This window comes from Balaenoptera acutorostrata, chromosome 2 (genome assembly GCF_949987535.1).
Source record: "Balaenoptera acutorostrata chromosome 2, mBalAcu1.1, whole genome shotgun sequence".
Classification (NCBI taxonomy): Eukaryota; Metazoa; Chordata; class Mammalia; order Artiodactyla; family Balaenopteridae; genus Balaenoptera; species Balaenoptera acutorostrata.
This window is the reverse complement of record NC_080065.1, coordinates 24,900,730-24,918,312: the sequence shown is the minus strand read 5'-3', so window position 1 is coordinate 24,918,312 and position 17,583 is coordinate 24,900,730. Positions and strand designations below refer to the sequence as shown.

At 32.5% G+C, this 17,583-nt stretch overlaps 1 pseudogene; it reads left to right on the top strand.

Moving 5' to 3' along the window:
- Positions 1-326: 326 nt before the first annotated feature.
- LOC130707079 (tigger transposable element-derived protein 1-like) lies at positions 327-2,539 on the top strand (annotated as a pseudogene).
- The last annotated feature ends 15,044 nt before the right edge of the window (positions 2,540-17,583 follow it).

Sequence of the window (17,583 nt, the reverse complement as noted above, 5' to 3'; positions counted from 1 at the left end):
TATAGGCACCATTTATCCAATAGCATCTGCTCAGTTTGTGTCTCTATGTAACATTTTGGTAATTCGCACAATATTTCAAACTTTTTCATTATTATTAGATTTGTTATGGTGATCTGTAATCAGTGAACTTTGAGGTTACTATTATACTTGTTTTTGGGCACCACAAACCATGCCCATATAAGAAGGCAAACAATTGATAAATGTTACATGTGTTCTGCCTGCTCCACCAACTGGTTGTTCCTCCTATTTGGACCTCCCTATTCCCTGAGAAATAATAATATTAAAATTAGGTAATTAAAAAAAATTAGGTAATTAATAATCCTACAATGGACTCTAAGTGTTCAAGTGAAAGAAAGAGTTGCAGTTCTTGCACTTTAAATCAAAAGCTAGAAATATTTAATCCTAGTGAGGAAGGCATGTTGAAAGCTGAGATAGGCTGGGCTTCTTGCACCAAATATTTAGCCTAGTTGTGAATGCAAAGAAAATGTTTCTGAAGGAAATTAAAAGTGCTACTGTAACAGGGAAGAGCCAAATCAGACTACATGTTGGATCTGTTTCTTTTACTTTAACCTTTGCTTTCCACTGCTTTTGTTCACTAAAAAGATACTGTCTATACATAATGGCCTGCCTCAGGGAACCCTGCCCCTCTGCCTGAATGTTAAACCAAAGTGCCTTTGTTCAGGGAAACATCCAGACCCTGTTCCACCTGCAGATGACTACAGGAAAGAAGAATTTTTTTTAACACATCCCCTCCCTGAGGCTGACCATTCAGGGGATATTTGCAAAACTTATAGCCTTTTTACTTTACTTCCCCATCTCCTCCCCATCTCTGTGCTATAAAAGAAACTGGCATCCAAACCCCGATAAGATGGTTATTTTGAGACTTTACTCTACCATCTTCTCGGTCTGCTGGCTTTCCGAATAAAGTCATATTCCTTGCCTCAACACCTCGTCTCGGATTTATTGGCCTGTCGTGCAGCAAGCAGAGTGAGCTTGGACTCGGTAACACTACTCCAGTGAACACACAAATTATAGGAAAATGAAACCGCCTTATTGCTGGTATGGAGAATGTTTTAGTGGTCCGGATAGAAGATCAGGCCAGCCACATTTCCTTAAGCCAAAGCCTCATCCAGAGCAAAGCCCTAACTCTCTTCAATTCTATGAACGCTGAGAGTTTGAAGCTAGCAGAGGTTGGTTCATGAGATTTAAGGAAAGAAGCCATCTCCATAACTTCAAAGTGCAAGGTGAAGTAGCAAGCGCTGATGTAGAAGCTGCTGCAAGTTATCTAGAAGATCTAGATAAGATAATTAAAAAGGTGGCTATGCTAAACAAAAGATTTTCAATGTAGACAAAATAGTCTTCTATTGGAAAAAGATGTCATCTATGACTTTCATAGCTGGAGATGAGGAGTCAGTGCCTGGCTTCAAAGCTTCAAAGGACCGGCTGACTCTCTTATTAGGGATTACTGCAGTTGGTGTCTTTAAGTTGAAGCTAGTGCTCATTTATCATTCCAGAAATCCTAGGGCCCTTAGTAAATTATACTAAATCTACTCTGCCTCTGGACTATAAATGGAACAACAAAACCTGGATGACAGTACCTTTATTTATAACATGGTTTGCTGAATATTTTAAGCCCACTGCTGAGAACTCCTGCTCAGAAAAAATAATCTCTTGCAATATATTAGTGCTCATTGACAATGCACCTGGCCACCCAAGAGTTCTGATGGAGATGTGTCGATACAAGGAGGATAACATTGTTTTTATGCCTGCTAACACAACATCCATTCTACAGCCCATGGATCAAGGAGTAAATTTGACTAAGGCTGCCATAGATAGTGATTCCTGTGACGGATCTGGGCAAAGTCAATTGAAAACCTTAATGAAAGGAGTGACCATTCTAGATACCATTAAGAACATTTGTGATTCATGGGAAGAATTCAAAGCATCAACATTAACAGGAGTTTGGAAGGAGTTGATTCCAAACCTCATGATTGACTTTGAGGGATTCAAAACTTCAGTGAAGGAAGTAACTGCAGATGTGGTGGAAATAGCAAAAGAACTAGGATTAGAAGTGGAGCCTGAAGATGAAACTGAATTGCTGCCATCTCATGACACAACTTGAACGGCTGAGGAGTTGCTTCCTATGGATGAGCAAAGAAAGTGGTTTCTTGAGATGAAATCTACTTGTGATGAAGATGCCATGAAGACTGTTAAGATGACAACAAATGATTTAGAATATTACATAAACTTAGTTGAGAAAGCAGTGGCAGTTTTTGAGAGGATTGACTCCAGTTTTGAAAGAAGTTGTAGTGTGAATAAAATGCTATCAAACAGCATTGCCTGCTACAGAGAAATCTTTCATGAAAGGAAGAGTCAAGGGTTGTGGCAAAGTTCATTGTTATCTTATTTTAAGAAATTGCTACAGCCATCCCAACCTTCAGCAGCCACCGCCCTGAACAGTCAACAGCCATCAACATTGAGGCAACACTTTCCACTGGCAAAAAGATGACAGCTTGCTAAAGGCTCAGATTATGGTTAGCATATTTTAGCAATAAAGTGTTTTCAAATTAAGGCATGTGCATTTTTTGGACATAATGCTATTGCACACTTATTAGACTACTGGATAGTGTAAAAATAACTTTTATGCACACTGGGAAACCAAAACATTCATGTGATTCACTTTATTATGATATTTGCTTTATCATGGTGTTCTGGAACCAAACCCATAATATTTCCCAGGTATGCCTGTATCCTCACTTAAATGTATTTTCAACACCTTGCATTTACAGTTCAACTGCATCCACATGTTGGAGTGAGTTCTAGTCTTTACCATTAAAATAAAGAACAAAATGACACACACACAGGGCAATAACAAAGTATCTCTTTTCTCCCCATACTCCTGTACTCTGCTACTAGCTCATTTCTTTAAAGTTCTGTACTCATGATTTCTCTTTCGCAACTCTTATTGACATATCATTACACATCAATGAACCTAAATTTTTATCCATAAATTTACCATTGACTTCCATATTACTAAATTCAGTGGACATATCAGTTTTCATGTTTGGATTAGCTCAGCATTGTTCTTCTGCACTGGAACTTTTTTCTGTGTGTGTGTGTGTACACATATGAGATGAGTTTTTAGGGATTATATCTTCTGTTCTTAACTGTACATGACAAGAATGCTTAGCCTATAAATACTTCTCAATAAATACTTATTGAATGAACAAATAAAAATGTAAATTAATAAATTATTGAATTCGAGTTACAAATTTTCCTAGTGGAATAATTTTAGAGATGTTAGTCTCTAAATTTATGTTCACAGATATAGTAAAGGGAGACATGTCTTCTATATTGAAACATTGTTATGAAGATTACATTTGACTATCTATTAAAGGAACACTTAACATATATAGTCATTTCAATTTGTTGACCCTAAGGTACTTATGGTACATCCAAGTGAAAGTCCAAAACTACCTGGCAAATTATTCAGGAGAAAGCTACTTAGGAAGTAATTAGAGGGAGAAATCTGTACCTTTGCTCTCAGAATTTTTCAACCATTCTGCATTGTATAAAATGTGTGTGTGTGTGTGTATGTGTGTTTCTGGCAAGATTCTGTTTTTGAGGTTATGTATTATTAAAAGTGAAATGCTTAGGCATGGTCTTAGATACAATTTTTTTCTACCTACATCACAGGATCTCAGTTGTCTTTAAGTGGCTAAAAGAAAAAACATCCTGTGAGTTATTAGGACCATGCTCTATCCTAGTGAGCTTACTGACCCAAAACATTCTGTTCTTATTCTCATACAGGAAATGAGAAAGCTGAGACATTAACATCATGTCACATGTTTATGGTATTTCCTCACAATTAGCATAACCTTTGTTGAACTAAAACTAGTGATAGCTATTTCAGAATGAATGAAATTTTACTCACATATAGTCTATCATCCATCATTTACTGCCTGCCTTCTATAAAATAATATGATCAAAGCTGTCGTCTTATGAATATGCTTTATGTTATGAGTATACTTTATGTTATGCCTCATTTTTTCATGAATATATTTCTAAATGCCTACATTGCTGCTATTATTTATTAATAACAATCTCCAAAAGAAAAATAAAAACAGCAGGTTGCATAAGCGATGGTAAGCTAACATGTTGACAAGGAAAACATTTCACCAAAATTGCATTACACGGTTGAGGAGTTGAAGACAACATTGTCACCCATCAAATGCATTGATGATGTTTATTTAGGAATTGGAGTTTAGAATTACAGCAGATATTCAAGAAGTATATGCTCTACATATGAAGAAAGTGTTAGGATAATTCTTGGTATCTGTAAGAACATAAAGCAAATATTTTGATTTTAAGTATGTGATACCAAGATCAAGGGCTCAGTAGGAAATGGAAGCTAATACTGAAATATGTGGAGTAAAAGTACAGATGTGTTATAAAAGAATAAGAAATAGTAAGTGGTTATTTAAAAAAACATTTAATACTGAAACATTTGTAGGAATAATATATATCAAGAATATGCCAGCATATCAGAGATAAATAAGATAAACAAGTCCTTTCCCAAATAGGACTTACATTATAATGGAGGAGTTAGAAAGTAATATATATATAGTAATTTATATATACACATGTATATATACACACATACAAATATACAATGTGGAAAATATACAAAAGCAGTAAAGTGGTAGAGAATTACTGGGGTGGAAATGTTAATGTAGAAAATAAAATCAGCGAATGTCTGGTTAAGGAGTTTTCATTTTATTACAAACCTGAATGAATGAAGTGAGATTGAGAAACAAGTGAAATTACTGGGAGAATGTTCATACAAAAGCCAGTACACAGGTGTTAATAGCAGCTTCATGTGTAATAGCCAAGAACTGAAAACAGCCCAAATGTCTTTTAATGGTGAATGGACAAACTAGCTCTGGTACAGCCATACGGTGCAATAATACTAAGGAACAAAAAGGAGCAAACTATTGATACACACGAAAACTTAGTGGATTTCAAGTGCTTTATGCTGAGTGAAAAAGTCTATTTCAAAGGGTTATATGCTGAATTATTCCATATAGATAACGTTCTCAAAGACAAAATTATGATGATGATGGTCACAGATAAGTGTTTGCCAAAGTTTAGGGTTGGTGAAAGGGTTTGACAATTAAGAGCTTATGTAAGGGAATTTCTTTGTGGTAATGGATGGAATCCATATACTGATTGTGGTGATAGTTATTCAAATATATTCTATTTATGTGATAAAACTTCGCAGAACTATACACCAGCCAAATCCATACCACTCCCCAAAATAGTGCATGTAAAAACTGCTGAAATCCAAATAAGTTATGTAGCCAAAATAATAGTACTATACTAATATCAATTCCCTGTGTTTGCAATGTCCTATAGTTATATAAGATATTATCCTTTGGTACACTTCAACTCTTTGTGCTATTTTTGCAAGTTCTTCTGCAAAATAGTCAAACTATTTCAAAATTAAAACAAAATAGTAGAAAAAGAGCAACTGTTAGATATCTAGGTGTGAAAAAACATAACATGTTAGAGGAACCTATTAAACTTTTACTGCCCATGGAGAGTACTATGCTCATATTTGTAAAATAAATAAAAGTAATTAAACAACAAATCTTCAAATATAATTAAAGTGAGATAATCAAGGGATACATGTAGAAGAAAAGGTTAGAGGTAACGAGGGTCTCATTACTATTCAAATTTTATCTTAACTGTTACAGGAAAACATTAAAGTATTCGGAGCCAGAAAGTAAATTGAATTCACTTATACTTTACATAATAGCCAGGTTTCCCTCTGAGAGCAGTAATATTCATCATTGTACTAGTGGTTTTAGCCAGTGCAATAGGTGAAGAAGATAGAGAAGGTATAATAAATTTAAAAGAATTGTAATTACTGGAAGATAGTATGATCTATTCTTTGAAAACTGCAAAGAGACTTTCAAGTAAGTTTTATTTGATTTAAGTGGATCTAAAAAGTTTATTGTCACAAGGCCACTGATTGCAATCAATGCATTTCTATATGTCAGTGATACAAAACATAGTTTTAAAAAATGATATAATACAACTGAATGAAAAATATCAAATGCCTAGGTAAAGAATCTAACAGAAGATATGCCAGACTCTGCACAGAAAATTAGAAAGCATTACTGTAAGACATTATTGAAGACCTAAATCAATGGATGGTTGCTTAAAGTATTGTAAGTCTCATCATCGTGAAGATTTAAATTTTCCTCAAATTTATCTATTGATTCAATGCAATTCCAATCAAAACCCTATTGAATTCTTTTGGTAGCTTTTGAATGTCTGATTCTAAATTTTATATGGAGTACATTACTCCAAGAAGAGTCAAAATATTCTTGAAGAAGAAAAAAAATAGAAGATTTACTTTACTAGATATCGTTAAATCTATAACAATGAAATAATGTGGGTTTGTCACAAGTATACACATATAGCCGAACATGTATTATAAAGAGACCAACAGTAGACCAATATTTACAAAAATGGCATTTCAAAGCAGCATAAGACAGTCTTTTCAATAAATGGTAATTATTAAATTGGAATATCCATATGAAATGTAAATAAGTAAAACCTGGTACATACCTCAACCTTTCACAAAAATTGGACTTAGGTAGAATTTATATCTAAAAGGGAATGTTAAAAAATGAAGATTACATTAGATGACATATGAGAATACTTTCACTAATTGAAGAAATAGATTTAATTATCAACCCAAGTTTTTGGATTATGTTTCTGCCGTTTCTCCTTCTAAAGAGGTGAGGTACATTCACCTGTAGTCCCCTCTTGACTTCAGATGTGACCATTTGACGTGCTTTGTTGATTAAATGATCCAGAAATGACAAGAAGCCATTTGCAAGCTTGGCACTTAGCAGACTTGACTGTTTGATCTTCTACTCTGCTCTGCCTAGAGAAGAAGATGCACCAGCAAGCCCTCTAATTCTAAGAGGAGGATGAGAGGCACTTGGAGGGCCATCCCAGCTGAGCTGAAGCCTGAAGCAGAGGCAACACAGCTGCATCACACATGTGCAGTGAGAAGCAGTGTCACCTTGCCAACCCTGACCCTCTGCATACTTGTTAATAAAAATTAAATATCGTTGTTTGAAGCCACTGAATATTGGGGTGGCTTGATAGTGATCATTAGAATAAGTTAGCATAAGTTAGTATTGGGGATAGCTACCATGAATTTGTGGAAGAAAACTATTTTTTTAAACAGAAATCAAACAATTCTCAACATAAACAAAATATTGATAAAATTACATTAAAATTAACAACATTAAACATTAACAACATCAAAAACTACATACGAAAGTAAAATTTAAAGGAGACTTTTTTCCAGAAAACACGAAAATATTTTACAAATCAATAGGAAAAACACATTAAAATAGAAAAATGAGCAAGAAGTTTTCACAGGCACTTCATTAAACAGCATATCCAAATGAACAATAAACATTTGAAAAGATGCCTCATTTTATTATAAATTGCATTAATGTTAATTAAACACAAATCAATGGAAACTCATGATTTCATTAATGCAAATTAAAACAAATATGAGACACCACAAAACACCCCAAAATTAACAAAACTTAAAGGCCTGAAATAACAAGTATTGGATGCGAGACAACTGGAGCTGCCAAATGTTGCTTGTGAGATTATAAATCAGTAGAGCAATGTCAGAAAACCATTTGGTACTTTTTAGTAAATTTAGTAATACATACACTCAAGATTGATAATTCTACTAATAGGTATACATAAGTGTTCATGAACACTGAGATATTATAAGAATGTTCAGAGCAGCATTATTTATAATGACAAATATCTAGAAACAGACAAAATATTCACTGACAGTGTAATGATGGAAAATAAACAAAATATACTTACAGTCAGCAAGGATAACTCTCATGAGATAATGCTGGGGAAAGAAGTCACACAAACAAAGTATACATATTTTATAATTCATGTTATATTTGTATTTTAAACCAGACAAAACTAATACATAATGTTAGAAGGCAAGATGGTGGTTATCGTGGAGTAGGGAGTTTGTATTTGTTGGGATGTAAAACTAGGGTGGCTTCTGCAGTGTGGGTCATCTATTTCTTGACCTGGGCCATGGTTATAAGAGAGCTCTCAAACTGTGAGGTTCATTCAGTTGTTCATTAAAAGAATACACATTTTTGAGTTTGATTATTTTGCTACAGTGAAAATTTACCCATAATGATCTGTAGAGAAGAGACTATAATGAGTCTCAAGTGGAGTTAGAAATGCCAGGCAAGTGCTGGCTGGGATTATGTTATTAGTGGAGGGGGCTAATAGTGATGAGTTGTAGTGGGAAGCTATGGATGCAGTTAACCTTAGGTTAACTTATGATGATCATAGTGATGATCATTTAATGGTTTGTCACAGCCCATGACAACTCCAACAAAATGCTTTTTTTCCCTACTTTTAGGCCCACATTTTTCCCCCCAGTGGTTTACAACAATGTTTGTTTGTTTATTTATTTATTTATTTATTTATTATTTCAGTTATATATATACATGTATCTATTCTTTTTCAAATTCTTTCCCCATTTAGGTTGTTACGTAATATTGAGCAGAGTTCTCTGTGTTATACGGTAGGTCCTTGTTGGTTATCCATTTTAAATATTGCAGTGTGTACATGTCAATCCCAAACTCCCTAACTATCCCTTCCCCCAACCTTTCCCCCCTCATAACCATAAGTTCATTATTTAAGTCTGTGAGTCTGTTTCTGTTTTATAAATAAGTTCATTTGTATCATTTCTTTTTATATTCCACATACAAGTGATATCATACAATATTTGTCCTTCTCTGTCTGACTTACTTCACTCAGTATGACAATCTCTAGGCCCATCCATGTTGCTGCAAATGGCATTATTTCATTCTTTTTTAATGGCTGAATAATATTCCATTGTATATAGGTACCACATCTTTTCTTTATTCATTCCTCTGTCAGTGGACATTTAAGTTGCTTTCATGTCTTGGTTATTGTAAACAGTGCTGCAATGAACACTGGAGTTCATGTATCCTTTTGGACCATGTTGTTCTCTGGATAGATGCCCAGGAGTGGGATTACAGGATCAAAAAACAAAACAAAACAAAAAAAACAGAACTAAAAATAGAGCTAGGCCCATCTTTTTGAAACTTAACAGAAGATGTTTGTTCTGAGGAGTGTAAGTGTTGACATTGCTGCACAAAAGGAAGCTATTTTGATTTTAGAATATCAATACTTTTTAGCCATTGATTAGTTGAATTAATTAATAGGCTTTTTTGACTACTCCTCATTCTCTAGCCAGGCACACCATAAACCCATATGGACAGATTTGTTTATAATAGGCTATCTTGATGGACCATGTATGCCTGCTAAAGCTTTTTATAAATCAAGGCCCTCCATTAATATTCCACTGGTAAATACCATTAGAATGTTTATCAGGAATTCTGATATATTGCATTTTTTTTCTCCAAGAAGATTTGACTTAGATTATTTCTTCTTCTGAGACTTCTGTGATGGAGTAGTCAATGGTAATAGTCCTTATACTTACCTCCATTTCTTTACCGTATGTAATTGCTTTTTTTAAAAATTATGGCTTATACTCTCAAATAATATGTAATAAAAGATATTAACTCACCTATTTAGGTGTTGATATAACACATATTGAATCATTATATGAGAAATATTTTTGTTTTATTTTATATAATATGACTGGCCATATATTTAAAAAAATTACTTTTCAAATATCTAATTAAGTTTTATTCTAACAATTTATCTCCCAAAAAGAAATGGGAGATAAAAAGAAATGACTTTAAGGTCTAATTTTTAAAGATATCAATGAAAAAAGTTGTAAGAAATGATTTAAATATTTAGTTGAAAAGACATGAGTTAAAATATCTTCAATTCTATTATGAAATGCTACATTATATTCCAAGATTTATATTCTAATTAACAGCTTTATCTAAAATAATTAATTTGTAGATTTTCCTGATGTATCCTACAATATTTTATCTTTATTAAATCTAAATTTCCTCAACTTAAATTCCCAATAGTAACAAAATCGATTAGATGGGAACACCACTTCATAATTATCCTGTAAGACTAACACATCTCCCAGGAGCAGATAAGATCAGTAAAAAAAAAAGTAAGGATATAAAATATCTAAACAACATAGTAAAAATGATCTAATTTAGATATAATATGTACTAAAGAATGAGAATTCCCATTGTTTTCAATGATATATGATACATTTACCAAAACTGACTATATGCTGTGTCATAAACTATTGAAATCATTAAAATATGTTATCTGTTTACAGTGGATTAAGCTAGGAATAAATATCAAAAAAAGATAATTCATCCATTTGGAACAAATCACTTCTAAGTAACCTATGATTTATAAGAAATATTTAAAAATTTAAATAAAGGATAATGAAAAAACAACATATAAATCTTGTGGGATGCAGTTACACATTGCTCAGGGAATAATTTTTGCTTTAAGTGCATATATTTATAATGAAAGAAGGTAGAAAATTATGGACAAAATATTTCATCTCAAAATGCCAGGAAAAAAATAAAATCAGGTATTAAAACACAGAATAAGGAAATAATAACAGTAAAATAGAAATTAAATGTAAAATACAGTAACATTGAAAAAAGAAAATAGTTGTTTCTTTGAAAAGATTATTAATTTTGATAACTCCTCCATAACAATGATGAAGAAAATTAATTTAAAAAAAAATTTATTTCAGCAATGAAAGAGACATCCTCATACATTTAATAAGAGACTGTTTAAATAATTTAGATTCAATAAATTTGGCAATTTTGAGTAAATGGAAAGTCATTTTTAAAATAAAATTATAAAAACTGTCACAAAGAGTTGAAAATCTAAGTGGATCTAAACATTTTTAAGGAATCAAGCAATTTTTAAAAATTAATTTATTTTTGGCTGTGTTGGTCGTCGTTGCTGTGTGCAGGCTTTTTCTAGTTGAGGCAGCAGGGGTTACTCTTCGTTGCAGTGTGTGTGCTTCTCATTGTGGTGGCTTCTCTTGTTGCAGGGCACGGGCTCGGGCACGGGCACTAGGCGCGCGGGCTTCAGTAGTTGTGACTCACTGGCTCTAGAGTGCAGGCTCAGTAGTTGTGGCGTACAGGCTTAGTTGCTCCGCGGCATGTGGGATCTTCCCGGACCAGGGATCGAACCCATGTCCCCTGCACTGGCAGGCCATTCTTAACCACTGAGCCACCAGGGAAGTCCCAAAAAGATACTTAATGTACATCTTCCTAATATCAGTGAGAGTGAAATTCCTTTTATATGATTATTGACCTTTTATGTGTCCTTTGTGTGTGTGAACTGACTGTTCACATCTGTCTCTGACTGGTAGAAAGACTGTTCAAGCCACCATTTGGATAAATCATATGAGACTAATCTGTTCCAAGAATAAAGAGGGCAGAGTGTCAGAATACCTCATGGAGGGATCAGCACCATCATCCAGGACAGTGGAGGTCCAGTGTTCGGAGCCCTCCAAAGGAATCAAGAAATTTAAGAGAACAGGCCATAAATGATTGTGCTGCACTTTAGATGTACTTTTATTTGGAAGAAAAATAGTAACAAACATATCTTGTAAAAATAGAAGAAGAAACCATTAAATAAACTTTTTCTATCAGAAATTTTGTAAGAATGATTTTCTCAGTCTGGTCAAAGTTATGAATGAAATTTCTTTTGAAATGGAAGTGAAAGAGATTTTATATGTGATAGCATTTTCTGGAAGAAAACAGAAACTATACTTTCTCATGGCTGAGTGTAACTTCTGTTTCTATATTAAGAAATGCAAAAGTTCATAGCTGACACTCATTCATTTTTAATACATTTATATGAACATCTGCAAGCTGCTCGGCCTCCAATTACTTTTTTATTGCTTTATAAGGAAAGTGCTATATTCTGAAAAACTTAATGCCCTGTATTAAACTATATTTTATATTTTACAAGGAATATTAATCCTCAAAGTAATAGTACAAAATTACTACTATGACTTAAATAAATGATACCAACTTGAGAAACACAGCTTTGTCATTGTGCAAAAAAAGGACACTCTTTTCAAAAACCAGTCAGGATACAAAAGAGAATATCAATTAAATAATATCTTCATGGCAAAAATTGTTTTTCCAAATATTAATATATTAATTACTTCAAAAGTTTGAATCCAGCTATATACAATTCACCAAGTCCAACAACTATCATTCAAAATTATTCTAGCTTTATTCACTTTGAAGTAGTTAAATACAAGATCTTTTTTACTACTTATAGAAAAGCTTACACTATCTTGACCAAACAAATTCATCAAGATGTATGACTTATACCATCTAGGAGATATTATTTCAAATATGTTTTATCATTATATGATATGTGAGTATTTTATGTCAGGTAGTACAAAAAATTAAGATATTACCAAACTCTTTCATTCTACAACTCAATTTCAAAATATAACAACATATGTAATATAGATAAAATTTACTTTTCAAAATAGTAATTACAAACTTGCCATTCTATTTCTAAATAATAACGACATAAAATATGTTTTAATTTTACATTATATATTGAAGGTAGTTATCATTTCTTAATATACTTGTTTAGGATAGTTATCAAACAATGCTAAATTAAGAGGAGAAAATCTCTAACTGCAAAAGTAACTTTGTGCCCCTCGGACATTAAGACAATATCAAATGGAAAGGCAGCAATGATTAGCAGATATTTTAATACAATTATGTTCAGACACTATTTTAATACACGGAGATAACTTCTTATACAACTATTTGATCTCTTAATTTATGTAATTCCATTAATGACAACATTATTTGAACTTCGTTTTAAATATGGATTTTGATATGTTTTTGTGAGGGTTTCTGCATGGTTACATTTTGATAAATCCCATAGTACAGCTTTATACTTTTTAAATTGCCAAAAAAAACAAAAAAATCGGTACTAAAAGTCAGTATGTTGGGTTGTGAAAACAGTAAGTGGAATTATATACATATACATATATATATATAATATGGATAACAATTATATCTATACACATATGTATGTGTATATATATTTGTATATGTGTGTAAGTAGGTGCATATTTATGGATGAAGGATTAAACAGAATGACATTGGTTTTGGTATCAGAAAGAATTTGCAGGTGTTTATTCACTTATCGACCCTCAATTAATTTTAGTTGATTTTTTTTTTAATTATCTCCTTCAAGGCGTTGGATGCTACTTGATCCTTGTACTTTATCGTAATGTATTTTCTACCCCCATGAGCTCTCAGTAAACATCCAGTAATTACAGGAGAGCTGTGTGAATGTGTATGGACCAGTAGAAAGAGCACAGGCTATGGAACTAGTCAGAATGGATGCCTCTCCTTCTAGCATAGATACTTCCTTTAATAACAGAAAACACCTGTTATTAATTGTATTCATTTTTCTTTTACCAGACATAGTTCCTGATATTTTTAAAGCATTTGCTAAATATGTTTATACATGAAGGAGAAAGTGGATGAATAAATAAACAAATGTGTAAGTTCACTATTATAGAATTAGACATTGAGAACTTATATGGGTATATATATATATATATATATATATATATATACACAAATATATATATATATTTTTATATATATTGAACTTATATAAAATATATATATATATTGCATGTATATATATATACACGCAATATATATATATATATATTGCATGTATGTCTTTGTTTTTGATGATGCTGATGCTGTTTTTAAAATAATTGTATGCATTATTAATTGTATTCATTTTTCTTTTACCAGACATAGTTCCTGATATTTTTAAAGCATTTGCTAAATATGTTTATACATGAAGGAGAAAGTGGATGAATAAATAAACAAATGTGTACATTCAGTATTATAGAATTAGACATTGAGAACTTATATATATATATATACAAAAAAATATATATATATATTTTTATATATATAGAACTTATATAAAATATATATATATATTGCATGTATATATATATACATGCAATATATATATATATTGCATGTATGTCTTTGTTTTTGATGATGCTGATGCTGCTTTTAAAATAATTGTATGCATTCACTGATCCTATCTTAATATTTAATGGTTTACCTAGTATTTTTCAGGAACTGATTGAGAGGATGTAGGTGATAGCTTAGAATTATAGCAATGATGATGATGATGAAGAAGAAGAAGAAATAAAAACATTGTCTCTCTATTCATTGAACTTCTATTAAGGAAGAAGTTACCACAAATGCAGAAAGAAGATTAACATGCAGTATAGCCTGAGAAATGTCATGGTTAATATCCAGAAGTAGTTTCATTTCATCTCTCTCTAGTGAGCAGCCTCCAGATACCAACAATAGTTAGAAAAGTCTTCCTGAGTGAAGTGATCAACAAGCTTAGTCTTAAAAACAAGAAATTTTTAGTTTTTCAGTGGTTATTGGGGCCGGGTAGGGAATAGGAGATTAAACTAAAAAAGTATGCCAGGATCAGTTGTTGAAGGTTTTATGCCAATACACACACAGATACACACTCTTAGGTTGCTTCCATGTCTTTGTTATTGTAAACAATGCTGCAGTGAACATAGGTGTGCAGATATCTCTTTGGCATCATAATTTTATTTCCTTTGGGTACCCAGAAGTGGAACTGTTGGATAATATGGTAGTTATATTTTTAATTTTTTGAGGACCCTCCATACCATCACTATACCAATTTACATTGCCACCAACAATGCACAAGTGTTCTCTTTTCTCCACATTCTCTCCATCATTTGCTACCTCTTGTCTTTTTGATGATAGCCATTCTAACAGGTGTGAAGTGATATCTCATTGTGGTTTTGCTTTGAATTTCTCTAATAAGTAGTTATGTTGAGCACCTCTTCATGTACCTATTGGCCATTTGAATATCTTCTTTGGAAAAATGTCTATTCAGGTCCTTTGCCCATTTTTAATTGAATTATGTTTTTTGTTTGTTTGCTATTGAGTTGTATGAGTTTTTTATATATTTTGGGTATTACTCCTGATCAGACATAGGATTTGCAAATACTTTCTTCCATTCCATAGGTTTCCTTTTCATTCTGCTGATTGTTTCTTTTGCCATGCAGAAGTGTTTTAGTTTGGTGTTATTCCAGTTGCTGATTTTTTATTTTTCTTCTTGTGTTTTAGGTGTTTCATCCAAAAAATCATTGCCAAGACCCATGTCAAGAAGATTTTCCCCTAGGAGTTTTTTAGTTCCAGGTCTTACATTTAAGTCTTTCATTAATTTTGAGCTAAATTTCATGAGTGATGTAAGAGAGGGGTCTAGTTTCATTTTTTACATATGAATATTCAATTTCCCCAGTGCTATTTATTAAAGAGGCTGTCATTTTTTTGTTGTTATTTGTGGCTCCCTTGTGAAGTATTAGTTGACTGTATATGCATGGGTTTATTAAGTTTATTTTCTAAAATTTTACAAGGTGAAAACAACTAGATAGAGAGCTTAGATAATAGGAATTGGGGACAAATAAATGTATGGCTTTTGGCCAATGATAATAATAGTTCTTGTATGAATTAGAAAATTATTGTTCTTTTTATAAAATTTTGGCATGTCACGTGACCAAACTAATTTTATTCCCATGAACAATGGGCACTGTGCAATATGTTATCACAAATATTATTTCATGGGAGGTGGGATGGACTGGGAGTTAGGGGGAAAAAGAAGAAAAATTTTTTTCATTTAATTCCCATAAATGATATCCACCTCTTTTCTCATAGATATGTATTTGCTGGATAAATAAAAAAAGCATCACTAATAATTCTACTGATAATCTAAACCCTCTGAATTGAGAGAGGCACTGACCTCAATCATTTTCATTTGATTCTGTGCTGAAAATATATATTTCTGTAAATTCATAAAGACTTTATCTTATAGTTTTATAATCTAGTCTTAAACTGTCCCTCTTTAATTAAATTATTTTAAAAATTGAGGTATAGTCTCAACATCTAGTTTTCTAAAGAAATGCTGAGGGCTTCCCTGGTGGCGCAGTGGTTGAGAATCTGCCTGCTAATGCAGGGGACACGGGTTCGGGCCCTGGTCTGGGAAGATCCCACATGCCGCGGAGCAACTGGGCCCGTGAGCCACAATTGCTGAGCCTGCGCGTCTGGAGCCTGTGCCCCGCGGTGGGAGGGGCAGCGATAGAGAAAGGCCCGCGCACCGCGATGAAGGGCGGTCCCCGCACCGCGATGAAGAGTGGCCCCCGCTTGCCGCAACTGGAGAAAGCCCTCGCATGAACCGAAGACCCAACACAGCCAAAAATAAATAAATAAATAAATAAGAAAATCCTTTAAAAAAAAAAAAAAAAAAAAAAAAGAAATGCTGAGAAGAGCATAGCTTCACATTATGAGTAATATTATTTTACCATTGCTTTATCTAAAATCAAGAAATTATGCTAATAAAGGAAGCAAGAACTTATTCTCCGCAAGAGTATTCAAGGTATTTTAACTTTATATTATGGTCTATTTCACAGATTTTGTGTGAAATCCTAAGGAAAAGTAATGTCTTTTTTAAAGTTTTTACAAGATCCTCTAACTATATAGACATATCTATTCAAAACATTTTAAAATTTTAGAATGTCTTACTGCCTTAAGAACCAAATATCCAGATAAGCCATGGTGATTTAGAAATGGAGAAGAAAGATTAAGATACATAATTGTAGCATTAGTAATATAAGTTTTAAGAAAATCTACTTATGGTAGCATATGAATTCAAGAAATGCTAACCTTAAGGTAATGGAGCTAAAATAAATATGTTCAACATCAGTTTAGGATCAACTAAATATAAACTAAAATTGAGGATAGTATTTTCTCTTATCTTCTAAAAGAACATAAATTAATTTTAACATAAATTTAGCAATTAAATTACGAGTGCCCACAGAAAAGCTCTGTGGTGTTTATTATAAAGTGTTTTCATTAAATTTGAGGATTGCAGTAGGTCCTTGTCTTATTTAGAAAGAACAAAATAAATGGTATATGAATAATGAAAATATGATATGATAATTTGTACAGCTATATCATCATAATGAAATACTTGAAAATGCAATTCCTTCCTTAAAGTGCATATTTGAAGGAAATTACCATAATGACTTGTTATGCTTATCTATGTTATGATATGCATGTAAGAAAAGTATTATTCACTGGATAAATTACCATTACTATGAACAGATGATGATTTACATATATTCTCAAGCACCAAAATATTATATTAAACTTAAATGTATTGCATATTTCTAGCTCCTAAGAATAGTGTTTCTCTTATTAAAACATGCTAAAGGTAAAAATAAAACTCACAGTATGGAAGCCCATAGTTTGGAATCGCAATTAAGACAGAAATAAGTTATATCTCTGCCCATTCCCTCTAGCTGATAATAAAAGGGATAAAGGAAAAACAGAAAAGAAAGCTATGTCTCCTATGCAGCAAGGAAACACATAATTCTAGCAAGAGTTTATATAT